Source organism: Phyllobates terribilis, unplaced genomic scaffold, assembly GCF_046119375.1.
Source record: "Phyllobates terribilis strain yellow unplaced genomic scaffold, ASM4611937v1 Scaffold_8__6_contigs__length_399053987, whole genome shotgun sequence".
NCBI classification, from domain to species: domain Eukaryota; kingdom Metazoa; phylum Chordata; class Amphibia; order Anura; family Dendrobatidae; genus Phyllobates; species Phyllobates terribilis.
Genome location: NW_027362768.1, coordinates 269,046,309 through 269,056,194, shown reverse-complemented (window position 1 = coordinate 269,056,194; position 9,886 = coordinate 269,046,309). Strand labels below are relative to the sequence as shown.

At 50.5% G+C, this 9,886-nt stretch overlaps 1 pseudogene; it reads right to left on the bottom strand.

The window, feature by feature from the left end:
- Positions 1 to 4,216: 4,216 nt before the first annotated feature.
- LOC141157732 (meiotic recombination protein DMC1/LIM15 homolog) overlaps positions 4,217 to 9,886 on the bottom strand; it is a 207,760-nt pseudogene continuing 202,090 nt past the window's right edge.

Below are 9,886 nucleotides of genomic sequence, written 5' to 3'. Positions count from 1 at the left end.
ATATAATTTGGCTAGCGTGGCATACCGGGGCAGGTACACTTCCCTCTTCCCGATATTGATTATGCGAACGGGCACCCTCCCATGGCGTACATTAACCACCCCCCGTGCTGTCAAGATGGTGGGCCTACTGTCTGAGTAAACTGGTTCTACCATTGCCTGGTAATCTCTACCTCTCAGACCAATAGCTGCCCGGCACCAAATCATCATTTCACTTTTTGGGGGCATGGCAATAGGAAAAGGGTCACACATTCTTACGCTACCAATCTCACCGCCGGAGAGTTCCACCTGTTGCCGTCGCATCAGTGCCCGGATCTCTTTCTGGAGCACCCACTGCTCGCCGGAGCTGGCGTTTTTGGCAACCTGCTGTAAAAGGAAAATCACCTCTGCAAGACAATTTTCAATTACATTAGTTCCTAGAGTTATTTTTGGGTGACTCTCATGTTTGTCAATATCTACAATGATCAGTCCCTGTGCTGCCAGTTCGACTCTACCGATTTTGATGGTCACCTCTTTAAATCCGATCTGTGGCACGGGCTGGCCATTGCTGGCGATGATACTCAAGTCGTCGTCAGGGTAGCGGGTAATATCCGAGTCATTCCAGTACTGCTTAAAGAGCACGTACGGGATGGTGGTGACCTGTGACCCGGTGTCCAGTAGGGCACTCATGGGAATGCCATCCAGTACCACAGGCAAGACTGGACGTCCTCCCACATATCTGTCGCGCCAGTTCGATGGGCCTGGTGATCTTTTTCCTGGGGGTTGGCCCTCTACCCCAGGTTGTGCCCATTTAAAGAACAGTACCTTGCCATATGTCCGGGTTGATTGCAGCGGCGGCAGATGGGTCGTCCGTCTTCGCTGTATCGGTCACTGGGTCTTCCTCTGGCCGGTGGGGTCCTCATTGGTCGACGCCACGGGATGTCCTCCGGTCCGGATGCCAGCTGGATCTTCCCTGGGGTGGAAACCTGTAAAGACTGCACAATTCGGGTTAGCGCAGCAATGCTCTTAGCTAGCTCTTGGACCTGATGGTGTAGGTCTGGAGCCGGGTCATTGTCCAAAGCCTGCGCATCAGCTCCCACAGGCCCTGCCGACAAGGGCGCCGCCTCCTGGTGGTAAGTGATAGCTGGGCGCCTGTGGGTCACAACGCCACCCGGTGCCGGTTCTCGGAGCACCCGGATGGCTCTGTCCTTGAACTGTGCAAAGCCCAGATGGGGATCCTGTAAGGCCATCGCCCGCAACTGGGTTCGGTGGGCATTACAATATAGTCCCTCTATAAATTGTTCGGTCAACAGCCTGTCCTCGTTTCCCACTCCATCAGGGTCGGTCTGCTTAATGGCCCTCAGGGCCTCTTGTAGGTTTAGTGCATAGTCCCTTATACTCTCATGCGCTCGCTGCTTGCACCCGTAGAATCTAAGCTTAATCTCGGCTGAGGTGCGGGTATCAAAGGTATCCTTCAGCCGGGTTAGTATCCCTGCGACAGTCTTCCTCCCAGGTGGCCAGGATTTTACTTCCCTTTTGGCTGCCCCGGTTAGTTGGGCCACCAGGATGCTCACTTTTTGCTCTTCTGTGAGGGGGTACACCTGGAAGAGGCTATCCAGCTTTTCTCTAAAGTCATGCAGGGTATGTGACTCCCCTGAGTACTGGGGTAGCCAAGCTGCTCCCGGGATATAGGGCATGGTGAAGGGCATAACTGCAGCAGCGGTGGCGCTGGCGGGGGTTGAGGCAATGAAGCTCTCCTCCGCATCCGACATCTTCCTCCCCCCTAGTGGACCGTGGCCTACCTTGCGATGATCCTGTTCCGTAGGCCGTGGCTCCGCAGTAGATCGTCAGGGTTGAGGACCTTCCGTCGCGCTCCGGTGACGTCGGCGTCTGCTGGGCTCCTTCCAGGACCTTACGCAACGTCCGGACGTGAGGCGGGGCTTCAGTTCTCGCGCGCTTTCGGAGTCCACGCCCCTCTTCTTCCCGCGCGGCGTCCTCAAGATGGCGTCCAACGGCGGGAAAACTCCACGGATGGCGGGAAGAAGGCTGAAGATGGCGCCGGATGGCGGGAATCTTCACAGATGGCGGGAAGAAGGCTGAAAATGGCGCCGGATGGCGGGAATCTTCACCGATGGCGGGAAAACTTCACGGATGGTAAGTTTTAAAAGTCTCTTTTTCAGGCACGCAGTACCCGGTGGTTGCGGGCACGAAATCCTGCCGACTACGCCAAAGTTGACGTGCCCCTGGGCCTGCTGTGTCGCGCAGCGTCTCGCGCACGGGGGCTTACCCGGAACCGGATCAGATGAGGGTTGTAGTCTCCTAGTGGCGGGGACCCGGTCCGTGCCCAGGGAGTCAACTCAGTGTGTGGCAGTCTTGATAGATGTTATTTGAGTGTCGACTACGCCACCCGTTGATTTGCAGCTATGGAGCTGCCGCTGCAGGGCAGACCGCTGAGGCCGGTGTAGAATTGTGCAGCGTGATAGTATAACCCCCAACGGGAGGGGTATGGCCTCAGGGCAGCCGACGTGGAAGATGAGGGTAGCAGGAACCACTCAGAGACGGTGCGGTGTAATTCAGGGTCTTTACTGGTAACAACGATAGACCCTCCCGGAGTACTTGCTAGCGAACGGGGCCTGGTCAGTCCTTGAGCAGATGGGATCTCCCCTGGCCAGGCGGAGTTGTAGGCCTCCCAAACTGACTGTACTCTTCTGGCTACCTTGCTAGAAGCGGATATAAGTAGCCCACGTCCCTGAGTGTACCGTGTGGTGCTCACCCGTATGGCCAGTGACTCGGGGCCTTCTAATGGCTTCCGCTCCACGATGGCGGCGCTGGTCCCACGCGTGTGACCGTGCCTTCGGGTTTCTGGGCCTGAGGACCTGAAATCCCCTGCCGGTCGGCTTCTGCTGCTGGGTAAGAGTTAGTCCCCACAGCCTCGGACGCCGGGTCCGGTAAGAAAGCTTCTCAGTCAGGGCGAGCTCTGCAGCTGCCAGCCCCTGACTTGTAGTAGTATTGCTCCCACTGAGCTTCTGCTGTTTCTTCCTGTGACTGTTTCTTGTCTCTACTCTCCTTGACTGACTAACCCTGCTTCAGCCCCGGGTTTATATAGGGGAAGGTCTTCCCCTCCCAAGACTGGGCAGGAGGTGTGGCATGCACAGGATCCCTGACCAAAGGACCTCCCACCTGCTCTCAGACATAACATTACATTACTGTGGGAAACTAGACCCCTGGGGTGCCACATGCATATGTTCATGTTTTAACCGTTTCAGGTTTCTAAAACTGCCAAGCAATTAAGTGACATGTCCATTCTTCTGCCTTTTTCTGTTCGGAAGCCACACTGTACTATACAACACAAATCAATGTAAAAAGTAAAGCGATGCCCGGACATTTTTTGAAGCATTTTGACATTGTTTTTGCTTTAAAAAAACACTAGCGGTTTCTTCATTATTCAATGGAGTGAAAAAAACAACCGGAAAACGACAGTACAAAAGATGTCACAAAAACCATGGGAAAACATGTCAGTGGCCAGAACCATCAGAAAAAAACGCACAGGAAATGACTGAAAAAACTACACGCGAGACGCTTGGTGAAAAAAGAAACCAGAATTCCCTGAAGCATCTTCTGCCTGTAAAACTTGGCTTATTTATTTCTTTGAAGATGAACAGCAATCAAGCATGAAAATAACATTTTTTCAATTGTTTAATTCTTGAATATTATCACTGTTTTGAGTCTATAGAAGTCATCTATACAGGCAAACCTACACATTAATAATCCAACAAGAGATAACAAAAGATGTGTCACTTGTCAAAAATAAAATATTTTCTTATTTATTAATCCACAATGCTTACAAATCTCTAAACAGCAAGTACTGCTATTTTAAGCCTTTTGTATTAAGAAAGAGATTTTACTTTTGCCAAGAGCCATCTTGGTTTTTATCTTTTCTTGAAACAGCAATTTGATGCAGAGCACCACCATATCTTCTGCATATATAAGAAACCTGTGTTATCCTACAGAGATTGTTTAACTATAAGGTACAATACTTCTATGGTCAGCATATAAATAAATATGCATAAATACACACATAAAACAATTACTTTAAACGACCAACCTTTTTTGTAAATTAAACCATTGAACCAATTAATAAAAATATGTTAAAACATTTCTGCAGTAGTTATATAATCAAATTACTAGAAAACTGCAAGTAGATATTAAACCTTTTTAAATAGTTTGTATAAATCAGGTATCACTCCTTTGCATCGCTAATACCACCAGCAGTGATTGCAAATGTGGCTTCATTTTCTGGCATTTCAGGGCTGTCAACAAAAAAAAGGAAATATTTTTTACTGATATCTTCTAATTTTTCATTTTAGGATTTAACATACTTGTCAAAGTAAAATGGGTTTTCTGTTAATATTTTTTATCCATTAGGCTTCAATGAGGTCCACTTACTGGCCCCTGCTCTAGTGATGGCTCTCAGACGCTGCTCCCAGTGATTGTTTACAGACTGTAGCGGTGGCGTGAGTACAAGCGCATGTAGCTGCTATAGCCATTCACTGGGCTCAGCGGCTTATGCCGGCTATACAAGTTAAACATTATTTTTAATTGAGAAGGTGATCAATTTGTTTGGTAGATCGTATACTTCCTCCTTTCAATATTGGGGAATGTCTCTTTAAATTTTTGGGATGACTGTTGTGCACACTTTCTTAAAAGGGTTGTCCACTACTGGACAACGCATTCTTAAAGAGGTTGTCTCACGTTTTTACTGTATGTGGCTACAATTGCAATGTGGTAGTAAAAACAAGCAATATTGCTATTTACTTTTTATTACAATTATTTTCTGTTCTCAAGAACGCAGAGATTTTTTTTCTATCGTGTACAGCTCATTGCCTAGGTTCCCGACTACCCTGCAGTCTTGGTGTGGCCTGTTACCTAGGTAAGAAGCACACATATATGTATGCTTTATAGCCTCCTCGTGCAGCTATGAAAATGACCGTTTCGCTGGATCCAACCAGGCTCAGTGAACTTGCTCTTTTCCCATGTTGCAAAGACAAAACTGCTTGTGATAGCTGCATGAGAGGATGCTCAATTCAGACCAGAGGCAACAGATTGACAATCTGTCAATCTACAGCAGCGAACTGCCTCCTGCAACTAAGCACAGAGATAATCCCTTTATAATAGCTGCACAGCCGATCATAAAATGAAAATATTACTTATCTCCTGCAACTGCTCAGTTCCTGGGATAGCTGCAATCGCTGCATTTGCTGACTGTACCATGACAGTTATTTCACGTGACCAATCAGTGACCATTGATTGACCTCAGCTTTCAGGATTCCGTTAGACTGGCAGAATCAGTAATGTCATCTATGTAGTGTATTAACTGTAGATATGGTAATCACTTCTAAAATATGGTTATATTGTGTAATAAAATTAATGGGCATATTCCTAAATATACAGTATTCCCTTAAGAGTCATGCTACTAATTAAGTACACAACTAATTAAGTACACAAATCAAGACATCCGGAGGAAGTGAGAGAGCAGTTGCAGCTCTCACTTCCTCAGGATGTCAATTACGTCCGTAGGAGAAGGAGAGTGAAGCCAGCGCTGAATGGCCACAAGGATTGCGTGACAGCAATGTCACATGAGCCCCTTGGAGAGCCAGTGCCAAAACTGCTGAAACGGTGCCGTCACTAGTAGTGGACAACCACTTTAATATTAGTTACAGGCTTATCAGACACTGAGATCTATATTGGTTAAGACAGTATGCTCAATAGATATCTCAAAAATGTAAAGAAACATTCTCCAAGCCAATTTATCACCTTTCCAATGAGAGATGATACAGTGTGTGGTTGACATATTAAAAGAGGGTTACCAAATATTGAATATGCATTTGTATATATCACTGAAAGGAGAATGCACATTTTTAATGTTTTAAATTGACAAAAGTTAGGTTTTAGAGCAGCATTATGCTAATTTATTGAAGCTGGATCTAAAATATATAAACTCATATGAACAATATGAGACTGATTTCCAGTGGTAATAGATTATGTCATTGAACCTTACTTTTAGGTGTTATTTAGGTGTTACAAAGTGAAGGCATATCAAAGCAATAAGCTATCACTTTTGTTATATTGGAAACAACCTTTATGGGCTATGCCTCGGGCATATGTGGCACCCCAGGGGTCTGGTTTCCACAGTAACGGCAATGTTATGTCTGAGAGCAGGTGGGAGGTCTCTTGGTCAGGGATCCTGTGCATGCCACACCTCCTGCCCAGTCCTGGGAGGGGAAGAACTTCCCCTATATAAACCTAGGGCTGAGGCAGGGTTAGTGAGTAGAGAAGAAGTAGAGACAGAGAAGAGAAGCAGATATAGGAAAGAACATCAGGAGCTCTGTGGGAGCAGTGCTACAAGGAGTCAGGGGCTGGCAGCTGCAGAGCTCGCCCTGACTGAGAAGTTATCACTGGACCCGGAGTCCGAGGCTGTGGGGACTAACTCCTATCCAGCAGCAGAAACCGACCGGCAGGGGATTGCAGGTCCTCTGGCCCAGAAACCCGAAGGCACGGTCACACGCGTGGGACCAGCACCGCCGTCGTGGAGCGGAAGCTACTAGAAGGCCCCGAGTCACCGGCCATACGGGTGAGCACCACACGGTACACTCAGGGACGTGGGCTACTTATACCCGCTTCTAGCAAGGTAGCCAGAAGAGTATCGTTAGTTTGGGAGGCCTACAACTCCGCCTGGCCAGGGGAGATCCCATCTGCTCAAGGACTGACTAGGCCCCAATCGCTAGCCAGTACTCCAGGAGGGACTATCGTTGTCACCAGTAAAGACCCTGAACTACACCGTACCGTCTCTGAGTGGTTCCTGCTACCCCCATCATCCACGTCGGCTGCCCTGAGGCCATACCCCTCCCGTTGAGGGTTATACTATCACGCTGCACAATCCTACCCCCAGCCTCAGCGGTCTGCCCTGCAGCAGCAGCTCCTTAGCTGTACTCAACGGGTGGCGTAGTCGTCCAACATCTACCGCTAATACAGCGCCACTTAGTCTGACTCCCTGGGCACGGACCGGATCACCGCCACGAGACTACAACCCTCAAGAGATCCGGCTCCGGGTAAGCTCCCGCATGCGCAACGCAGCGCGACACAGGCCCAGGGGCGCGTCAACTTTTGGCGTAGTCGGCAGGATTTCGTGCCCGCAACCACCGGGTACTGCGTGCCTGAAAAAGACTGTTCAAACTTACCTGTGGTGAAGATTCCCGCCATCCGGCGCCATCTTCGGCTTCCTTCCCGCCATCGGTGGAGTTTTCCCGCCATCCGGCGCCATCTTCGGCCTTCTTCCCGCCATACGTGGAGTTTTCCCGCCATTGGACGCCATCTTGAGGACGCCGCGCGGGAAGAAGAGGGGCGTGGACTCCGAAAGCGTGCGAGAACTGAAGCCCCGCCTCACGTCCGGACGTTGCGTAAGGTCCTGGAAGGAGCCCAGCAGACGCCGACGTCACAGGAGCGCGACGGAAGGTCCTCAACCCTGACGATCCACTGCGGAGCCGCGGCCTACGGAAGAGGATCATCGCAAGGTAGGCCACGGTCCACTAGGGGGGAGAAGGATGTCGGATACGGAGGAAAGCTTCACCGCTTCAACCCCCGCCAGCGCCACCGCTGTTGCGGTCATGCCTTTCACCATGCCCTATATCCCAGGGGCAGCCTGGCTAGCCCAGTACTCAGGGGAGTCACATACCCTGCATGACTTTAGAGAAAAGCTGGATAGCCTCTTCCAGGTGTACCCCCTCACAGAGGAGCAAAAAGTGAGCATCCTGGTGGCCCAATTAACCGGAGCAGCCCAAAGGGAGGTAAAGTCCTGGCCACCTGGGGGGAGGACTGTCGCAGGGATACTAACCCGGCTGAGGGACACCTTTGATACCCGCACCTCAGCCGAGATCAAGCTTAGATTCTACGGGTGCAAACAGCGGGCACATGAGAGTATAAGGGACTATGCCCTGAACCTACAAGAGGCCCTGAGAGCCATTAAGCAGACCGACCCTGACGGCGTGGGAGACGAGGACAGGCTGTTGACTGAACAATTTATAGAGGGTTTATATTGCAATGCTCACCGAACCCAGTTGCGGGCAATGGCCTTACAGGACCCTCATCTGGGATTTGCACAGTTCAAGGACAGAGCCATCCGGGTGCTTCGAGAACCGGCACCAGGTGGCGTTGTGACCCCCAGACGCCCCACTACCACTTACCACCAGGAGGCGGCGCCCTTGTCGGCAGGGCCTGTGGGAGCTGATGCGCAGGCTTTGAACAATGACCCGGCTCCAGACCTGCACCATCAGGTCCAAGAGCTAGCTAAAAGCGTTGCTGCGCTAACCCGAACTGTGCAGTCTTTACAGGTTTCCACTCCAGGGAAGATCCAGCTGGCATCCGGACCGGAGGACATCCCGTGGCGTCGACCAAGGAGGACCCCACCGGCCAGAGGAAGACCCAGCAACCGATACAACGAGGACGGACGACCCATCTGCCGCCGCTGCAATCAACCCGGACATATGGCAAGGTACTGTCCTTTAAACGGGCACAACCTGGGGTAGAGGGCCAACCCCCAGGAAAAAGATCACCAGGCCCATCGAACTGGCGCGACAAATATGTGGGAGGACGTCCAGTCTTACCCGTGGTACTGGATGGCATTCCTATGAGTGCCCTACTGGACACCGGGTCACAGGTCACCACCATCCCGTACGTGCTCTTCAAGCAGTACTGGAATGACTCGGATATCACCCGCTACCCTGACGACGACTTGAGTATCATCGCCAGCAATGGTCAGCCCGTGCCACAGATTGGATTTAAAGAGGTGACCATTAAAATCGGTAGAGTCGAACTGGCAGCACAGGGACTGATCATTGTAGACATTGACAAACACGAGAGTCACCCAAAGATAACTCTAGGAACTAATGTAATTGAAAATTGTCTTGCAGAGGTGATTTTCCTTTTACAGCAGGTTGCCAAGAACGCCAGCTCCGGCCAGCAGCGAGTGCTCCAGAAAGAGATCCGGGCACTGATGCGACGGCAACAGCTAGAACTCTCCGGTGGTGAGATTGGTAGCGTGCGAATGTGTGACCCTTTCCCTATTGCCATGCCCCCGAAAAGTGAAATGATGATTTGGTGCCGGGCAGCTATTGGTCTGAGAGGTAGAGATTACCAGGCAATGGTAGAACCAGTTTACTCAGACAGTAGGCCCACCATTTTGACAGCACGGGGGGTGGTCAATGTACGCCATGGGAGGGTGCCCGTTCGCATAATAAATATCGGGAAGAGGGAAGTGTACCTGCCCCGGTATGCCACGCTAGCCAAATTGTATACCATCAATCAAGATTCCATACAGTCCGTAGAACCCTTGCCTCCATCTTCCCCGGAGGAAGGTAACGGCTCTCAGAAAACAATGGAGGACTGGTGTCAGCAACTACATTTGGGTACTGACTCCACTCCCTCACACCAGAAACAGGGAGTCTATCGGGTGGTGCAAGAGTACGAGAGAGTGTTTAGTAAACACCCGTTAGACTTCGGGCGAGTCAAGGGGGTAGAACACCACATCCCCACGGGAGACCATCCTCCCATAAAAGAGAGGTATCGACCCGTACCCCCTGCACACTACCAACACGCCAAGGGGATGCTTAGAGACATGAAGGAGGCTGGGGTGATCAGGGATAGCTGTAGCCCCTGGGCAGCTCCACTAGTCTTAGTCAAAAAGAAAGACAACACCATGAGGATGTGTGTAGATTACCGGAAAATCAACCGTATCACACACAAGGATGCGTACCCCTTACCAAGGATAGAGGAGTCTTTGGCTGCTTTAAGATCTGCTAACTTCTTCTCTACCTTGGATCTCACTAGTGGGTACTGGCAGGTTCCTGTAGCAGAG